Source organism: Mixophyes fleayi, chromosome 5 (assembly GCF_038048845.1).
Source record: "Mixophyes fleayi isolate aMixFle1 chromosome 5, aMixFle1.hap1, whole genome shotgun sequence".
Taxonomy (NCBI): Eukaryota; Metazoa; Chordata; class Amphibia; order Anura; family Limnodynastidae; genus Mixophyes; species Mixophyes fleayi.
In genome coordinates this window covers 80,136,692-80,157,665 of record NC_134406.1, presented here as the reverse complement: position 1 = coordinate 80,157,665, position 20,974 = coordinate 80,136,692, and the positions used below count along the sequence as shown (strand labels likewise).

The following is a 20,974-nucleotide window of genomic DNA, read 5'->3' as shown; positions in this document are numbered from 1 at the left end:
GATTCTGTAACTAAGGTTATTACACATGTAGCAGGTAGTCAGCAATCCACAATTGCATGTAGATAGCAGAACATCAGGAACTCAGGACTACACATGGGTAGCAGAGTGTCAGGAACTCAGGATTGCACACTGATAGCAAAGTGTCAGGAACTCAGGATTGCACACTGATAGCAAAGTGTCAGGAACTCAGGATTGCCCTCTGTTAGCATGGTGTAAGGAGCTCAGGATAGTACATGCATAGCAGAGTGTCAGAAACTGAGGATTACACATGGGTAGCAGAGTGTCAGGAACTCACAACTACATATTGGTATCAGGGTGTCAGGAACTCATGATTGCACACTGGTATCAGGGTGTCAGGAACCCACGAATGCACACTGGAATCAGAGGATCAGTTTAGCAAGGATAACAAGAACAGGTTCAGTCCAGAATCACAGGAACTGAAACTGTTTGACAGCATTAGCTCATCAGTGATCTGATCATGATTGCTGGGAGAGCCTGAAATTTTAAGGTCAAGCAACAGGTGCAACTTGTTAACTGCTAGGGAATTCAGCAGGATTGGTTAACTGCCCAAACCCAATAGCAGAAACCCAAGATACAGTAGCACCTCTGTTTGGAGTACAGTATTAAGATTACAAAATCCACTATCAACAGGGACCAAAGCTTCAAACCCTGACAATTTGGACTGTGCCATATCAAGATACCTTGGCAGTTGGCTCATAATGTATAACATTTTCTGGTGTATGTACCCTTGTAGTATTGCAGTATAATTGCTAGACCTTCATAAAAATTCTATAGTTCACTTTTGGTGACTTATTATATTATATTTGGTGACTTATATACTGGAGATAGTAGAAATGGACTGAAGTATTAGCCCGATGTTGACAATTTGGTGCAGAAGTTGCACCCAGTTAGCCCTGGGTACACTCTCAATTGCTTGATATGGATAATTAACCAGGAGGTACCCCAATATTGTAATAATAGTATTGTACATTAATATTTCAGCTGTATTTATGTATATTGTTTTTCCACAATTATGTTTTAATCAGCAGGAATGATCCAACAAGATATGTCTCATTAAAAGAACAGCTAATATTCTACTAAAAATTTAAAATGTATTAAGTAATTGTAATTTGCATAGTTTACTTGCTGCGTCAAGTGTAAAGGGTCTCCCTTTTTAAAAAGCACATGTTTAGGAGACTTCTGAACTTTGTTCTATCTTCCACTCTGCTGCTTCAACTGAATTCTAAAACAGCCACAGTGGAATGATTAAGAGTTAGTTTGTTGTCATGACTAAAGAAGACAATAATAACTTGTTGGGAGGAAGATGGAGAGGAACTGGTGGAACAATTATCTGTGTAGTAGCATATATTTGATGTAGAGAAAAATGAGCCCTGCAAAGGGTGTAAAATTCAATACAGTATGTATTTTACATTGTTGCCTTTTATATTCCTTTAAAGCATGTTTTATCAATTTATGTTTCAGTTTCAGCTATTTTACCCTGAAATAAATGCTAAAACAATGCTCTCAAACATATGAAAATAAATGGGTTACTCAGTTGAGGCTATATTTCTCTGAAAGTACTGTCCATGGCATCTTCAATTTCAGCATTTGATTATTTCAAAAGGTCAGAGTCCCAAGATATACTTCAAAATGTATTCATCTAAAGCCTCAGCAGAATTGTCATTTTATCTACTTATTACAACAGGACTCTGTTTTTACTGTGTCTATACTGATTAATAAATTCTTCAGCCAGATGATGAAGTCAGACTCCTGTAAAAGCTGATAATTACACCAAGTCAGTTGACACACGGAGCATGTCATCTGATAAATTCAGTTCACAGGATGGAAAAATAGCTTTATGTATTGAGCTGTCATAACGCGTAGCTACCTGAATCCTCCAGGGACAAAATTGCTAAGTAGATTTAACTGTGCAACACTTTCTTATCTGCTTTTTTATAAAATTGGATCTCAGTATATGTGTACCTACTCATAAATAATTAGATATCTCAATTGAACAAATAGACCATACACATACATGATATGGCAAATAAACGTCCATAGAGGGATCTACATTAAGCTGCAACAGTTCTACATATGCTTTAGCCCACACTGTCACGCTCCATGTCAAACCATAGTCATAAAATAAAGATGCTCTATCTCCATCTGTGCTTTTGAAGAAAGGAGTTATATTAGGTCCCGCTAGAGCTGCTGTTCTGTTTAATGAAACAGTAACTCAAAATCAGTGGTAAACATTTCAGCATGACCAGCTCTGTTCTCTTAAATAGGGAGAGGTGCATACCATAATAAGTCATCAAAAATGCTGCCCTGTGGGAGTGTGCAATATAGTTTACTTTATTAGTAATTTAATGAACAAACCATTGAGATTTAACTCCAGCAGAAAGAATCCATGATAAAATTGTTGTAACTTCATAGCATATGTAGATAGTTCAGAAACCTATTATATGCCAGTTCTTTTCTGCTGCTTCAGTAACACATGCTGTCAAATAGTACAAGTACATTACATGTGTATGAACAAAATAATGGAGTACAAAATTAAATAAATATACCTCTTACACTCGTATGTAGTGGGTTAAAATGAAACCATACTTGCACACTCTCCCAGAATGTCCCGGGAGAGTCCCGAAATCTGGGAAGGTTTCTCCCAGACTGTCGGGAGAGCAGGCAATTCTCCTGCATGGGAGTCTTAATGATGCTATTTGCAATGAATTGTGTCATTTTGGCCCCATCCCCCGCGACAAAATGGTGGTTTCATCGCGGGGCGGAGCCAAAATGATGAGATTGCCCACATCCCACCCCTCCCGCCACGTTCCCTGAGCGGGATCTCCCGGACTTTAATAATTAAAAGTTGGCAAGTATGAATAAAACTGACAATAAATGCAAAGGGATTACAGAAATATAGTTACATAATACAGAAATTGCTGATGCTTCACTATTTGGACTATCCCCATTTAATCTTAACTTCAGTATTTGCTTTTAATGTTCACACAGGCAAGACATAATTTTATCTTTAAATAGAAACAGGCTTTTGATGGTGAGTAATTTATGTTTAGAAATCTACTAGCAAAATGGGTAATGTGACAGACTTGTATACATGAATTTATAATATACATTCTCTATTAGTTAATAGTTGAAAGTAACATTTTAATTCATTGGAGCTGATGGCAGGAATTTTGTTGTTGACTTTGGTCCTTTTCTCATACCTTATCTTATTACCATATCTATTTGCTAAAATAGCCTGGTGTGTAACATTTTGTATTTGGGAGACTCTCCTATTCCCTCTCCTGGAGACATTGCTTATACTTTTCTTTATAGGTTAGTTTTCTTTTCACATGCAATGCTTTGTGCTAGCTTGAGCATTGCAATTTATTTTAAGTATCATGACTCAATTAATAATGTTTAATGCAATGAAAGCTATATGTAAATGTTTTAGATTTTATTGTAGTGTTTTCATCTTTTATAATGTATTTTAATTATGTTAAGTTGTTTTGTTATGTACCTGTGCGAAAGCAGAGATCGTATGTGGATGTGACTCCACATTGGTATGAATTGTCCATTGTGTGGGCAAGCAAGTTCAGAATTAACCAAGATTATTATTATTATTATTATTATCGTAGATTTGTAAGGCGCCATAGTGCTCTCCAGCGCCGTACAGTAGGGGAAACAGTACATACATAAAACAGGGACATACAAGGTAGACAAAATAAATGCAGAAATGAAAACAAAGAGTACGAAGGACCCTTCTCATTAGAGAGCTTACATTCTAAATGGAAGAGGGCACAGCTGAAACAAGAGGAGCTAGTGCGTCTTAGAGTGGAGATTGGGATAGTTGTGATGGTGCATTAGTATGAATAGTGTTATCGAGAATAAGGTCACCTCTAAAAAAAGAGATGTTTTTTTCACAAAACTTCTAAAGATTTGAAGGCTGTGGGAAAGTCTGAGCATGGTAGGAAATTCCATAAGTGGGGAGCAACACGGAAGAAGTCTTGTAGGCGGGAGAGAGAGGTGGTTATCAGAGATGGGACAAGACAAGGCGAAGGTCAGAGGTAGATCTAAGAGGACAGGAGGGAGAGTATTTTGATATCAAATTTGAGATGTATGAAGGGGTGGTGTTGTTGAGGGCTTTGTAGGTAAGGTTGAGTAATTTGAAATTGATTCTGGAGGACACAGGGAGCCAGTGTAGGTATTTGCAAAGTGGTGCAGCTGATGTGGAGCAGTGAGAGAGGAAGATCAGTCTTGCAGCAGCATTTAGGATGAATTGAAGTATGGATATATGGGTGTCATGGATGCCAGATAGTAGGAGGTTGCCATAGTCAAGACGGGAGATGATGAGAGAATGGAAAAGAGTTTTAGTATCATGTTGAGTAAGAAAAGGGCGTATTCTGCCAATGTTATTAAGGTGGAGTAGACAGAATTTTGAGAGAGTCTGGAAGTGAGGAATAAAGCAGAGGGCGGAGTCAAGTGTGACACCAAGGCAGCGGGCTTGGTAGATTGAGGAATTTGTAGTGTTATTGACAGTGGGGGAGATTTGATGGCAGGTGGTTACTCTGGCAGAAGGGTAGATAATAAGTTCTGTTTTGGACATGTTGAGCTTTAGGTCCCACAGAGGGAAACGTGAAAAGTAAGAGGGACAGGTTGATTTTTTACAAAAACGTTTTTTAGTTTAGATGTCACATTTTATGGTTTTGTTTTTCCTTCCTCATCATCAACGTAATTATTGTCCATGACAGGTTGAACTTGATGGACCTATATCTTTTTTACCCCACTAACTATTGTAACAAAAGGAGGAATTTAGCTGGCAATATGCAGAGAAAGCAGGGAAGTAGAGTAAATCATTGGCACAGTTATGTACCTAGGTGGAGATTAAACCAGGTAAAAACATATGTGTAGTTTAAAATTGGTTTACTTACATGATTTAAAAGCTGCTTCCTCTCAGCAAACAGACAGGGTGGGTCTGATAGTCTAAACAGAGCCAGGGATGGGCATTTCCTTTTAAAGAGAAGGTGGGTGTGTCACCTGTCCATTAAGCTAGGCCTGTGGGAGGAGTGTCAGGTATAAAACCCTGCTTGTTTCATTGTTCAGGGAGATCAACACTGGGCTAGCTGGCTGATCTGGACAGAGAGCTGGACTATGTATAGTAAGCGTTGAGGGTCTTCATAATTGCTGTGCACCTCGTGACCTCCCACCCATAGTTCGGGTACCTCAAGAATATTTAGTGGAAAGAGAACTAGTCCTACTTGATATAATCACTGAGGCACGCGTGAGCACGCCCAGCACTTTGTTTGGTCTAAAACCTTACCCTCCCAAGAATGATAATCATTCTCAAGGATGCCTGCTCAAGTCCGAATATTACTGGACTGGCATCGCTGGGTGTGTCTCTTTTTTTAACTATGGGGTCGCCGTACTTACGGACGTAATGCTACTCAGACAATAGCCCCTCGCACTTTCTCCAAGCTCCAAGGTTTCCAAATTTTCCTTTACCCCTGAATTGAATAGAGTAATTGGCCGGACTGATTATGCTACTAACTTCTTCCTCCCCAATACCTCCTTATCATTACCCGAGCCAGTCTCTGTCACCTGCTAATAATCAAAAGAATTAACCGTCCTGAGAAGAGAGTGAAATGAGAGAACACAAAAGAGGAAAAACTACAACTTCATGCTGGACAACAGTCTTAGCCTTTGGCTCAGGTGCTACTAACTGCATTCGAGGCATTCCAGTACAGACTCATGAGTGCCCTTGGACCCTTCTCTGAGTGTTGGCCCCTCTGCAGTGGGTGGTATGGGCACCAGTGTGTCTCTGCTACCCTTGAAGCCGTGAGGCTGGTAGCCTACACCTGGTACCTGTCTGGCAAATAACCTAAGCTTAAGAAATTACTGCTCCACAACTAACTCTCCTGATCCAACATCCTGACAGTTAGTGTGACCTTTCAGGAAACAGTGTTTTGGACGTTCTCGGTTGCTGTCTCACTATTTACCTTCTCTCAAGGTCTAACATAGCCTCCCAGTTACAATCTCATCTCACGAGGGGTCAAGAACGTTTCAAAAACTGACAGGTTAGGAGTCTGCCCAGGGGTTATCTCTTGGTAGCGGGAAAGGACTAGTGGCACTGCAATCAAGTTCCAACTCTTATTCTATTCAATTCATTCTACCGAGTACCACTACTTTATGTTCACACTGGTTTATGGCTAACTGAAAGTATGTGATTTGTTACCACTACTCATACATTGTACATCTATTATCAATAACATGAATACCCCTATCATCTATTATAACTCTAGGACTATCACATTGAATAACAAAAGCTTTGAGTATGATACAGTAATATATTAGACACATTTCAATACACCTCTACCCAGACATTTTTCATTGGTACACCTGTGTATACTTGAGGATCCTGCATGGTGGTAATTGGATGACGTGTATTTGTTTTACCTGGAGGAAAACCCATCAGCAGGAGGGATATGGGATGGCTCTATTAGTCTACCTTGTCCATCTCTCGAGAGTCCACCAGACTCCTCACCACATCTCTTCACCTTCCAGACAGTTTATCCCTCAGGTAACACAAATCTTCCTATATTAACCAATATGTGTATGCGTGCATGTGTGTGTGTGTGTGTTCACCTTTTTAAAACTAAAACAATACAACGAAAAACAAACAAAACATAGATTTGTTAGCTGTCACATAAAACCCTGCTGTCTATTTGACAGCTATGTTCTCCCTGGTGTGACAGCCCTGTATGGTTGTGCGTGTAAGTGTGGACCTTACTAGCAGCTACTTCAGTTGGTAACTGTGTCACTGTATAAAGTCCTCTATGTAGTGTCCTAATCATGTGCTGGTATTGCTATAAAACGATTTCTCAGTCACCTCAACATCGCCCTCTAGACTAGAAAAATGCTAAAGACCAATGTATATCAATCGATTTTCCCTCTGCCAACTCACATGTCATTCTCAGTACCTCATATTCAGCTACTTGACTAAGTGGGAAAAGGCAAAGGGGTCTCTTTCTATAACACTTTCTTAAAATATAACAGTATCCAGTACATGCCTGTCTAACAGTGAAAATTATAAAACATGAAAATTCTACATTTTCTAGGGTTTCACATTATGTCGTATCTTGTGGTAAAAATCCTACTCCAATGTTCTACACAGAGATGCATATCTGTATGCCTATCCTCTAGCAATCTCCTGTCTCCACCCTTTGTGCATCCATAAAAAGGCACATTTTTGTACAGGAGGCACGAACCAAAACAAAAAAACAAAAAACAAAACAGATATGCAATCTATAAAACATGAATCGTATTTCCACAACAGAACCTTTCTGCTTAAAAAAATCAGCAGTTTCTATACACATGAAAACAAAACCCCTGACTGTTTCTGTAACTTATGTCAATCTAGTGTGTGTATCTCTGAATTTGTCTTATGTAAAAATATAAAATATGTTTTAGCCCCATTGTTGAGACTGTGTCTGATTTTATCTCTACCAGAGCAGAGAGAGAGAGAGAGAGAGAGAGAGAGAGGTAGAGAGAGAGAGGGAGAGGGAGAGAGAGAGAGAGAGAGAGAGAGAGAGAGAGACTAGCGTTTGTGTAAAGAATGAGAAATAGGAAAGCAATGAATGATAGGCATACAAAGGTTTGAATACAAACATACATGTAGAAAGGGAGATTTTTACAACAAAATGACAGCTGGATTGGACTCTGACTCTATGGGCAAATGGCTGTATTCATTCCACTGTTCCCCTTAGCTATTTGCTAACTATGACCCCTCCCCATACTTGACTAGGGGTTCTTAACAGTGCAATCCAGTGTCGTCCGTCATTTGTTCATTAAGAACTCGGTATCTCATTGACTACATACCTTTTCAACGGACTTTTCTAACTTATAATAGAGAAATGTAAAAATGTACTCTTAGTGACTCATATTTTCTCTGAAACACATAAAACGATATTTTGGAGCAAAGTATGTACATACTTCATTGTTGGATAATGATTCTCAGCCAAACAAATTATCATGAGTCACTGCAGCCTAAAACAAAAGAGTGTTCCAATTGTCTATTGTTAATTAGTCTTTCAAGAGTAATTCTTCTATTTCTCTATCTCACCCCTTTTAAACACTTGTCTATACTTCTTTTGTGTCCCCTTTATCTGTGAAAAGAAAAACAAGATAGTTATCTTAAAACAGCAAACAAAACAAACATTTCTATTCTTTGCCGTCGGCTAGTGATTTAGGAAAACAAACATGTGACAACATAAAACGAACAAACAAAATCAACAAAGATTACTTTCAAAAAAATAAGTTTCTTTCTACATTTTGCACCTTAATGCTCACCACAGATTAACTCTAGAGTCGGCTATATTTCTCCCCCAGAATATTAGTTGTTACAGAGTGTGCAATCAATTAAAGGGGAACCTCTGAGAGAAGTGTACGCCTCCTTTGTGGATGTCTATGTGATTTCCAACCCAGGTATTCATTTTTCTCTCTACACAGTTCCTACTCATGTGTCCCTTCTTATGGCAGTAGAAGCACGTCCCTGTCATGTCTGCACAATGTTTTGCTAGGTGTCCTATTTTATTGCCTTGAAAACACTTCCTCAACTCGTGTTGTTTCTCTTCCTTTTTACAATCTTTCCTAATGTGTCCTTCTTCTCTGCAATTGTAACATCTCACTATTCTGGGTTTCCTGTTATGTGGGTTGTATTCTGGTGGTCGTGTGTGCAGTCCCTCTAGTGCTGGGATACTTATCATCATTACCCTATCACTTAGTGTCTCTTTCTGTTTGTTTATACTTTTATCATGTTCTATAGCTGACTCCCTGAGAGCACTTACAGTGGTTCTTTTCCAGTATGGTAATGAAGTTTGCACCCTTCTTTTCAAGTTTTCCCTGAGACCATCCATTAGAACTTTAACAGCAACCTCTCTGTAATATAGATTATCTTTTATGTCTGGTACCCCAGTATATTTGCCCATTGCTATCAAAGCTCTGCAAAAATAGTCTGCTGCATTTTCACTATCTTTTTGCCGGATACTAAAAATTTTACTCCCGTCCACTATCACTGGGAAATATGTGGCCAACTGTGTGATTATATGTCTAATATTGTCCTGATTATCATCCTCGCTTAAGGATTCATCCTCCTCCAACATACAATCCTTAATGAACTTTTGTATGTCAGTATTGAGAGGAAGACAGGTCTTCAATAATACTCGCCAATCGTTATTAGTTGGCTCATACACATTACCATAATATCTAATAAACTGCTGACATTTGGTCAAATCTTTCCTAGGATCAGGGAAATCAGACAAAATTGAAAATGTTTCAGACCTAGTGCATGGATCATGCTTTGCTACATGTTTTAAGGGAACATCACTATTCCTGTCTGCTTTCCCATTGGGAACTGCTACTGTGCAGACAGGATGTAAGTCTACCAAATCACTGAAACTAGTTGCTGAAATTGCTGCTGCAGTACAATGGATGTCTCCTCCTGTGTTAACCTTTTCATTATTCTCACCACTTTCAGCAGCTGCCCCTGCTGGTGGGACCGTTCCTCTTCTTTGTCCTGAAACATTACTTTTAACGTTACTTAAAACAACATACAACTTACTAGTTACAGTTTTTAAATTTTTGGTATTGGCTGTACTTCCCGCCCCGACCGAATTTATCGGGGGCGTGTTTGCGCTCAGTTCGCCACGCTTTGCAATGCACACTTCCGGAATGCTTGTTTCCGGTACGCTTACTTCCGCTGAACACGTGTTTTTCCTTACACTCACTTCCGCTGTGCGTTCGCTGCTCTGCCACGTGTTACCTTCCATTTGCCACGATTTTAAACAATGATTATGTGCATTTCTCACTTTTGTTGACTTAATCAACCGTACTTTATCTTTTACGGTATTTAGCACCTCTGCATTAAAACTCCCTGTTGTTGGGAAAGGCCTATCACAATCTTTGATCATTTCGACCCACGTGTCACAATACACAGTTGCGTATGCACCATGTTTTGCACACATGAGAAATCTCGCTGACTCAATAAGACCTTCCTTAGGCAGTAAATTGGCAATCTCTAGCGTATGCCTAGCACCCATGTTGCACAATATACTTTCTACCCGGAACACAGACACACCACAATGCTCTGTTCCTTCCGGCCAAATGTGAAATACAGACACACCGCAATGCTCTGTTCTTTCCACTAAATAATTTCAACTCTGTCGCTATACTCACCGCTAGAGATCTATAATGCTCGGTGAACGTATTTCCTTTAGCCGCGTTCACTCGCTTTTCTCGCCCCTGGCGAGGATCCCTAATACAGAAATATCACTGTGGGCCCCAAGGGCTATCAGCTCCTCGATACCCTGGCTCAACCACAAAAATCTGCTGAGTTTATTATCGCTGGGAGCGCAAGTTAATACAATCAACCTGCCTTTCCAGTATAATTCCTCCTAGCTGCTTCACCAATTCGCACTAACGGTGCGATCGGATCGCACTGCCTACCAATACTAATTATTAGCAAACCTTGCGATCTATTGGTAGCGCTTTGCGAAAACCCGGTTTTCGCATTCGGTATACCTGCCCTGTATACCGTCCTTCAGTTGGGCAATCCGCCTCGTCAGACAGCAACTGAGCACCTCAACAATAAACAGTGTATCTACGTTACAAAATCGCACACTATACACCTTTTCTGCGCAGATAATTGAAAGTTCCCAACAATAGTAATAATGTCTCAGAGGCTTTCACAAGTAATTATACTATGCATATAATAACTATCAAAACAATTGTTCAACCACGTGGCAAATCTACCGGAAGTTTGCGTACGCACAGCAGGAAGTACACATACGCACAGCAATGCAATACACTTTAAACCATTAAAACGACAATAAAAAGAAACATTTTTTTTTCTTTCTTGTCCCTAGATTCTAATTAGCGTTCCTTCAGTCTATGCAACAACGGACATTCGGTTTCGCAACACACAGTGAACCACAGGTATTAAACGCATTACGTTCTTTCCTGCTTTATGCGACGCGTCCGTCAATCCACCCTTTGTTGAGGAACCGAATATCGTAAGCGTTGCATACCTGCCGGTAACGTAACTCCTAACTCACGAGCCCCCATATTATTAAAGTAATTTTATCGTTTTAAAATAAGCATTGCCCAATCAATTGAATGTGTGTCCAAAGCACAAAGTGATTTATTTTTAACAGATGTAAATAGTCAACAATTCAATACATTATTATCTCATGATAAAGTACAGTACAGCACAGCCAATACCAAAAGATAAGTACATACCAATGCAATCGCTTGCGCACCCACGGGACCCGATGGACAATATTCTGTATAGAATATTGTGTCAGAGTTGACTGAGGCCCCAGTGAGATGCAGCTAATATATATACAGTCAGTGTTTCATTGTGAACAAAAGAGATGACGTAGATTGTTTCTATAGGTCCAGACGTTGGGTGGGTCCAGGCCAGACAGGTAATAGGTTGATTCAGTCTAAGGAATCCAAAGGTGGGGGTCTTCTCTCCAGGGGGTCTGCTCCTTTTCATAGCCAGTATCATACAAAGGTTTTACTCTCTAATATCAATAACTAAAGTATGCAATGTGCGATCTCTTCGCCGACTGCACCGGACAGCTGCTGATGAATAGGGCTTCAATATGATATCAGGCATGACACCTTTCCTATTACCTAAACCTTTAATAACACTACAATGTACATATAATCAACATATATATATATATATATATCTATATATATATATATATATATATATATATATAGACTAATAATAAACCGAATACTATCTGCTCCTGAATTACAGTGTAACAGAACCAATATGAAATTATATAAATAACTAACTGTTGTAATGCGAGTGTGTGCGTGCGTATTTTACCGTGCGAACGCACCACGTCACGTAACACGTGGCGTACGCTTCGCAATACGCACGGCAAACCACTATTAAACCAATATACTTTCGTTCATCCAATTATACGACTTTGACACCTGGCTCTGTTTAGACTATCAGACCCACCCTGTCTGTTTGCTGAGAGGAAGCAGCTTTTAAATCATGTAAGTAAACCAATTTTAAACTACACATATGTTTTTACCTGGTTTAATCTCCACCTAGGTATATAACTGTGCCAATGTTTTACTCTACTTCCCTGCTTTCTCTGCATATTGCCAGCTAAATGCCTCCTTTTGTTACACTATATAACATTACCCTTTTCATCTAAAACATTTCTTTAAGGCCTGCATCACTGAAACTTGACAGTGACCAGTTACCGTAAGTTTCTGAAATATATGATCTGTGGTGATGACTTACATATGTGGATTGCAGTCATAGGCCACACATATTTTCATTCCTGAATGACCAAAATGTTACCTATTTTGACTGCCCTTTATATGAATAAAATTATTGTTTTGGCCAGAACAAAAGTCAGCCCATGTAGCAATGTTGCTCAACCAGATCTCCGCATGTACTGGTAGCTTAAGACATTCTCTGCGTGCCAACATTTCAACTACTTCTCATTGCATTGTAGGGGGGCGGCTGTATGAAGGTAATCATACATCTGTGTCCCTTTTCTTTGTAGTTAAGATTGGCAGCTGTGTGGAAGCCTCATATGTAATTTGAATGTCACATGACAGATTAGAAAGAGAAACTGGCTAGTGATCCTGTGTCCTGGGTCAGGAACAATTGTCCAATTTGCCTATTTATTAAAGCAGCACTGAATCCTATTTATTATCTCACAAAACATTTCTATTAAGATCTTGTTGACACTTGTAACTAGAGCAGGATGTGGTTTGATTCTCCAACCAGTTAGGCGAATCATCAGAATTTCTAAAATTTTAGAACCAGTTAAAAAAATTAAAAATTTTGAATAGGTGCTAATACATTTTCACCATGTTCTAGCATATTCTATGTTAGAGCGAGTTCGAATTATTTTATTTTTTTCTTTATTGTGAACGGCCTATTTCAAACATGAATAGTGGACCTCAAACTGCGAACACAATACTATTCCCAGTTTGATTTTAAGAAAATCTTAAAATAATGTTAAATTAATTAAAAATGTTATTTATTTATTTTTTTAAAAACCCCACTCATTTTAATATAAACCATAAACATGAATATCAAACACAAAATTTTGAGGTAAAAAAAATGTTACAATACTGTTATAGTAATTAAAAATATTAGTTTGTGATTAAAATATACTGTATATATATTTTAAAAAATATTAACATGAATGGGGAAAGAAAACTTCCAATGGTAAAACACGAACATGAATCTCAAACACTGTTGGCAAACAAGATCTGAAAAAGCGAACTGTGAACGTTGAACGCAGGAGTAAATTTGGCGCGAGTCAAGCTTCATAGATGACTGCATGGCAAACATTTTCAGGGTCATCGTACCGGTGAAATTCACTCTACAATATTTTCTACAGCAGGATTCTCCAATATTTAGCCCATCAAGATATTTTATGGCTCCCATTTTTCCCTAACAATGTTAATAAACTGTACAATATATGACCTTTTTTGTGAATAGAATTCTGCCCATGATTAAGCAGTTATGACATATATGTGGCTCTTTTCATGTAAATACTGAGACAGCAAAGAAAATGAGCTCACCGTATATGACAATGAAACATAAATTTATACCGGGGATCCCTGTGCACAAATCATACTAATTAATGTGATCAGCAGAGTAATCTCAGAAGTAAGATGTCAGGTAATAATAGTTGCCTGTCTCTAGATGATGACATGATACACTCCCTCAGCAGGATAAATGAGTCATTTGTGACATATTAATACTACTTAGTAATGCTACCCTGCTGTTTGTAATGATGTGTTGCTCAGTTTGCCATGGAATCTACAATAAATGATATTTCCATTGTATACCACGTTCTAAACTATACAGAACTGTACACGTTTCCTTGTCATTCAAAATATGGGTTAATGTTCTTTTTGGCCACATAATCTGTTTTAGCAGTTTTAACACAAAGACTGATGGGGAGGTCACTTACTTAAAATAGATAGATGAAGATCCAATTTTCACTAAAGAGTTTACAATTTCTGAAGAATTATAAGACAGTGCTACTGGGTTTGTAGTGATGATAATGATGTTATATGGTTGACATATAATGGAATAAATACATTTTAATACACCTATGGAGAGATAGTGTACCTGGTAATAAGCGAGAATTGACATACAAAGGGTATGGTGAAAAGTGGGCAGTGCTATATTATTTTTAGTTTTGTATGGTTATAGCATATATTTTCATCATGAAACAATTACATTTTGATTTTAGTGCAGTTCAAATATCTTCAGTATAATCTTTTGTTTAAAAAAAATGAATTTTTGCAACACTTAGAAGCTGCTATTGAGTTCTGGAAACATGTGGTGGTTATAGACTTCTGCTTTTGATGTGTATTATGTGGAAGATGAATTAAAGGAAAATGTTATTAAAAATATCTATTAAAATCATTTCTATCCCACATCAAGGAGGAAAACCTTTTCTATGTGTAAAATATGTAACATACACTATATGAACGAAAGTATTTGGATACTTGACCATTACACCAACAGGGACTGTAATGACATTGTATTCAAATACATATATTTTAATATGGAGTTTGTCCCCCTTTTGCAGTGATAACAGCTCCCACTCTTCTTGGATGGCTTTCCATAAGATGTTGGAGTGTTTCTGGGGGAATTTGTGCCCATTCATTGTATAGAGCATTTATGAGGTCAGGCACTAATGTTGGACGAGAAGGCCTGGCTCGCAATCTCCGTTCCAGTTCATCCCAGTTCATCACAGTGTTCCATGTGGTTAAGGTCAGGGCTCTGTGCTGGCCAGTCAAGTTCTTCCACACCGAACTCATCAAACCGTGTCTTTGCTTTGTGCACTGGGGCACAGTCAAGTTGGAATAGAAAAGGGACTTCCCCAATCTGTTGCCACAAAGTATAGCATTGTCCAAAATGACTTGGGCATTACGCCCTGCAGTGGGGATAAGGGGCCAAGCCGAAACCCTGAAAAACAGCCCCATACCATTTTCCCTTCTCCACCAAACTTCACAGTTGGCATAATGTAGTAAGGCAGGTAATGTTCTCCCGGCATCCGCCAAACCCAGACTCACTCGCCCATCTGACTGAGAAACAGAAAAGCATGATTTGTCACTCCACAGAACACGTTTCCGCTGCTCCACAGTTCAGTGTCTGTGTGCATTACACCACTCCATCTTGGTATTGGTGATGTGAGGCTTGCATGCAGCTGCTCAGCCATGGAAACCCATTCCATTAAGCTCCCGCCGCACAGTTTTGTGCTTACATTAATGCCAGTGGAAGTTTAGAATTCTTCAGCTATGGAATCAGCAAAGCGTTGGCGACTTTTACGCACCATGCACTATAGCAGTTGTTGTTCCCGTTCTGTGATTTTATGTGATCTCTCACTTCATGGCTGACTTGCTGTTGTTCCTAAATGCTTCCACTTTCTAATAATGTCACTTACATTTGCATGTTGAATATCCAACAGGGATGAAATTTCACGAACCGTCTTATTGCAAAGGTGGCATCCTATCATAGTACCACACTTGAAGTCACTGAGCTCTTTAGAACGACCCATTTTATATCACAAATGTTTGCAAATGGAGACTGCATGGCTAGGTGCTTGATTTTATACACATCTGGTAAGAGTCTCACTGGCCTGGTGGGGTCACGGGAAATACCCGGTAGGCTCCACTGTCTGATGGCCTCGCCCCCTTTTGCTAGGGGGGTCAGAATGTGATCACCAGGGCCCCACAGAGAGGTAAGTGTAATAGCAGCCTGTGCTGCTAGTAAAGCAGAGGAGCTTCCTGCTCAGGCAGGAAGTCCTCACTGTCTCCCAAAACCCCCTTTGTTATGCTATGATTGGCTGACAGTCACTCAGCCACTCAGAGCAGACACGCCCCCTGCCCACACTGCCATGGAGGAAATAAAGCAGGAAAGGTAAGTTTGTGTGTTTGTATGTATGTGAGAGAATGTGTGTCAGTGTGTATGAAAAAATTATTAGTGTGTGTATGAGAGAGAATGTGTGTCAGTGTGTATGATAAATGTATTAGTGTGTGTGTGTCTGTGTATGAGAAATGTGTGTATAAGAGGGGGGGTGAGTCAGTGTATGATAAATGTATTAGTGTGCGTGTGTGTGTCTGTGTGTATGAGAGAGGGGGGTGAGTCAGTGTGTATGATAAATGTATTAGTGTGTGTCTGTGTGTATGAAAAATGTGTGTATGAGAGAGGGGGGATAAGTCAGCGTGTATGATAAATGTATTAGTGTGTATGTGTGTGTGTATGTGTGTGTGTTTGTGTGTGGCTGTGTGTATGAGAAATGTGTGTATGAGAGAGGGGCGGGGGTAAGTCAGAGTGTATGATAAATGTATTAGTGTGTGTCTGTGTGTATGAAAAATGTGTGTATGAGAGAGGGGGTAAGTCAGAGTGTATGATAAATGTATTAATGTGTGTCTGTGTGTATGAGAGAGGGGGGTGAGTCAGTGTGTATGATAAATGTATTAGTGTGTGTCTGTGTGTATGAAAAATGTGTGTATGAGAGAGGGGGGTGAGACAGTGTGCATGATAAATGTATTAGTGTGTGTCTGTGTGTATGAGAGAGGGGGTGAGTCAGTGTGTATGATAAATGTATTAGTGTGTGTGTGTGTGTGTTTGTGTGTGGCTGTGTGTATGAGAAATGTGTGTATGAGAGGGGGGGGGGGTAAGTCAGAGTGTATGATAAATGTATTAGTGTGCTTCTTTGTGTATGAAAAATGTGTGTGTGAGAGAGGGGGTGAGACAGTGTGTATGATAAATGTATTAGTGTGTGTCTGTGTGTATGAAAAATGTGTGTATGAGAGAGGGGGGATGAGTCAGCGTGTATGATAAATGTATTAGTGTGTGTGTGTGTTTGTGTGTGGCTGTGTGTATGAGAAATGTGTGTATGAGAGAGGGGGGGGTAAGTCAGAGTGTATGATAAATGTATTATGTAGAGTGTGTCTGTTTCATTATAACCTCTATCCACCTTCCACTACATATGTAGTGCTTTTAGGGCACTGTTCCTGAAACTCAGGACTTCTGTTCTGCCTTCCGAGAGATATGTCACACTTCTCTGAGCAGGCAGTGTACACTTCTGTCAATGGTGTACGCAACAATGCAAGTTTTTTGCTGTAGGGGAGTGGCCTAGTGCTTTTAACACTCACACGCACCCTTTTAACATGAGAGCTATTGATTTAACATTGTGACTGGTTGGGGAAGGGGGCTAGAGTGTGTCCTCATTGCTAGGGTTTCCATATTTAATGTACCTATCCCTTTTTCAAAACAGGATCCCAACATTCCAGAGTCCAGCAGCAGATAGTGAATGCTGCAAGAACAGGTAGGAGAGAGCAGGACAGTCTGCCAACTGTTCTGATTCTAGAAGGGCAAGACTTTGTCCCGATCTAAGGAGTGGTGCCTAGACTATATTCTTTATATACTACACTATGCTGCTAGCCATGACCTTTATGGGCTGACCACTCCCCCTCTAGTGTCTAGTCTCGCCTCTATGGTGGCTGGCCACACGCCTTCTGATGGGCCCCTACCATTGCACTCTCCCTGTGGGCCCTTCATGACCCAGTCCGACACTGCCTCTGGCAACGGGTCTGATTAAAACTAGAGATGTTCACTGACCCCCGTGTTTTGGTTTTGGTTTTGGCTTTGGATCTGGATTAACTTTGTGTTTTGGTTTTGGCAAAACCGTCCTCGCGTATTTTGGTTTTGGTTTTGGATCCATTATTTTTTCTAAAATTACTATTTTTATAAAATGACATAAATTGGCTCTTTTTTATTCCTACATTATTATTAACCTCAATAAAATTAATTTCCAATAATTTCCAGTCAATTTTTGTCAAGTGACTAGAACACTGATACCCCTCCTGTTTCTGTATGAGCAATGGCGCTGGATCTCCTGGGGAGGGAGGTACTTATGGAATCCAAAACCCGCGAGATCCGACAACGCAACAATGACGTTTTGCCTCGATTAAGATCCGCGGACGCACGAAAGTAACGAGACGGCTTGCGAGCCTACTTGGATCCCCTAAGTTCGGGTGGGCTTGATTTTCCTAAAACCGAGCCTAAGCATCACTAATTGAAACCCCTCAATTCAATATTTTATATATAATTTTTTTTCCTTTAATGCTTTTTAACTTTTTAAAAAATATATATATATTTTTCCTCCTAAATGTAACTGACAGCCCAAAAGTAGGCATCCATTTTCATTGCACAAGCACATATCACCTAAGACTGACCCTGAGGGGGCAGTCTCAGGGGGCCATATTCCCCCCTGAGCTGGTACCATAGTGGGCTACCTTGGGTTGGGTCACTGGGCCATCTGCATTTTTTTTCCTTTAAAATGTTCTTAATAGGCTGCTGAATTGAGTTTTGCCAGCCCTCCCCTGAATAGGGGGAGGGCTGGCAAATATCAGTCCATTTGTGGTCCATAATACTCCTATTGCAAAATGCAGTTTATGGTTTGTTAATACCAATCAATCAATGGGTCACAAAAACATCCTGGACCCCTGGACTACGTGATGGTAATTAATTGTCTCCAGTAAAGTAATTGTAAGTATATGTCTCCAAATTAACGTACATCATGAAGTAGGTCATTTTTGCTGCTTACTTTTTGCTAGCACTTTCCTTTACCTCCCCTGTGAGAGCCGGGGAGGAGGGGGGGGGGCAGCTTATAACTTGGTCTCATAGTTTCTGCAATCTCCAATCTTGCATGCACAATTTGGCCCAAACTCCTTCCAGATTTTTTTTTTAAATAGTGAGGCAGCCGGATACTGTGACAGCCGCACAACCCCAACTAGCAGTTGAGCGGCATGCGATATTAGCGATATTTGTATGGTTCATATGATATTGGTCACCCTCCACTCCAACAATCCCTGTATTGTTAGTTACTTAAACACTTCATCTGGAAGCATCAATAACCCACAAATACTATAGGCGCAGCGCTGGTCATAAGTTGTAACATTGGAATTTGACTCTCAGTTTATCAGCTGCTCCCTATACCAGTCACACAGTCACTCTATAGGGGAAACCAGAACTCAAACTGCAATCTCTCATTTTTCTACAAATGTCTAATATTGATTGTAGTATATGTAAATACAGTAGGCCTGATTCATTAAGGAAAGTAAGGCAAAAAAATTTGTAAGTTTTCTACTGGGCAAAACCATATTACAATGCAAGGTGTGCATATTAGTTTATTATTTTGCACATAAGTTAAATACTGGCTGTTTTTTTTCATGTAGCACACAAATACTTCTGATGGGCCCCTACCATTGCACTCTCCCTGTGGGCCCTTCATGACCCAGTCAGCTCATTTCCTTCCCACTACCCTCTGACACCCTTTCTTCATTTGACCCCACAAATGAAGAGGAAATTTCTACGCTCTTCTTATCTTCCTACTCTACCTCCTGTCCTCTTGATCCTATTCCCTCGCAAATTGGTAGATCCCTGTCTTCTGTGCTCATTTCACCTCTAACTCAAATCTGTAATCTCTCACTCTCTACTGGCATCTTTCCATCACTATACAAGCATGCAGTGATTACTCCTATTCTAAAAAAACAAAACTCCGACCCAAACTCTCTCTCAAATTACCGTCCCATCTCTCAGCTCCCTTGCCCCTCCAAGCTTCTAGAGAGACTTGCCTACACTCGCCTCACACGCAAACAACCTGTTGGATCCTCTTCAGTCTGGCTTTCGTTCTCAACACTCCACAGAGACTGCGCTGACCAAGGTTGTTAATGATCTGATCACTGCTAAGACTGAACGCCATTACTCTCTCCTAATTCTCCTTGATCTCTTGGCTGCATTTGACACCGTTGACCACTCTCTTCTCATACAAACGCTGCAATCCCTAGGTCTTCAAGACACAGTTCTATCCTGGTTCTCATCTTACCTCTCTAATCGCTCTTTCACTGTTAATTTCTCTGGAGCCACCTCTGCTCCGCTTCCCCTATCAGTTGGAGTACCACAAGGCTCGGTGCTAGGTCCTCTGCTGTTCTCTATCTATACCGCTTCTCTTGGAAATCTAATAAGTTCCTTTGGCTTTCAGTATCATCTCTATGCGGATGATACCCAAATCTATCTATCCTCTCCTGATATCTCGACATCTGTGTTGTCCCGTGTAACTGACTGTCTTTCTGCCATTTCATCTTGGATGTCCTCTCGTCAACTCAAACTTAATCTTTCTAAAACAGAGTTAATAATATTCCCACCCGCCAACAAGAGCATACCTGACATTTCTATCTCTGTTGATAACATGACCATAAATCCCACCCCACAAGCTTGCTGCCTAGGTGTAATCCTTGATTCACGCCTATCCTTTGTTCCCCACATTGACTCTATATCTAAATCATGTTACATACATCTAAAGAACATTTCCAGAATCCGCACATATCTCACACAAGACACTGCTAAAACCTTAATTCATGCACTAATCATCTCCCGCATTGACTATTGCAATTCCCTCCTTACTGGTCTTCCCAAAAACAGACTCAAACCCCTAAAATCTATTTTGCATGCTTCGGCAAGACTGATTTTCCTTGCAAATAGCTATTCCTCTGTTGAATCACTCTGTATGTCTCTACACTGGCTGCCTGTCTTCTATCGAATCCAATATAAAATACTTTTACTAACATACAAGGCCATCAACAAAGCTGCACCAACATACATCTCCTCTCTTGTCTCAAAATATCTCCCAACTCGGCAACTCCGTTCTGCAAAAGATCTGCGTCTCTCATCCACCCTCATTACATCCTCCCATTCCCGGTTACAGGACTTTTTTCGGGCTGCACCCACTCTATGAAACTCTCTCCCTCGCACAATAAGACTCTCCTCTGTTCTACAAACTTTCAAGCGTTCTCTGAAAACCTACCTATTCAGACAAGCTTATAATATTCCTCAACCACCATCTTA

The 20,974-nt window shown here is 39.9% G+C and overlaps 1 protein-coding gene and 1 long non-coding RNA gene across 4 annotated transcripts in view; both read left to right on the top strand.

Annotated features, from left to right (window-relative positions):
* TMEM108 (transmembrane protein 108) overlaps positions 1-20,974 on the top strand; it is a 202,971-nt gene that overhangs the window by 48,342 nt on the left and 133,655 nt on the right. The gene's annotated exons all lie outside the window — the stretch shown is intronic.
* On the top strand, positions 16,013-16,968 carry LOC142157690 (uncharacterized). Of its 3 annotated transcripts, none has more exons than XR_012692571.1 (3): positions 16,013-16,099; positions 16,197-16,254; positions 16,653-16,968. It is a non-coding gene; the product is annotated as an uncharacterized LOC142157690 (long non-coding RNA). The 3 variants fall into 3 exon arrangements; XR_012692570.1 differs by lacking the exon at positions 16,653-16,968 and adding an exon at positions 16,510-16,558 and having other exon boundaries at positions 16,197-16,239; XR_012692569.1 differs by lacking the exon at positions 16,653-16,968 and adding an exon at positions 16,510-16,562 and having other exon boundaries at positions 16,048-16,099; positions 16,197-16,235.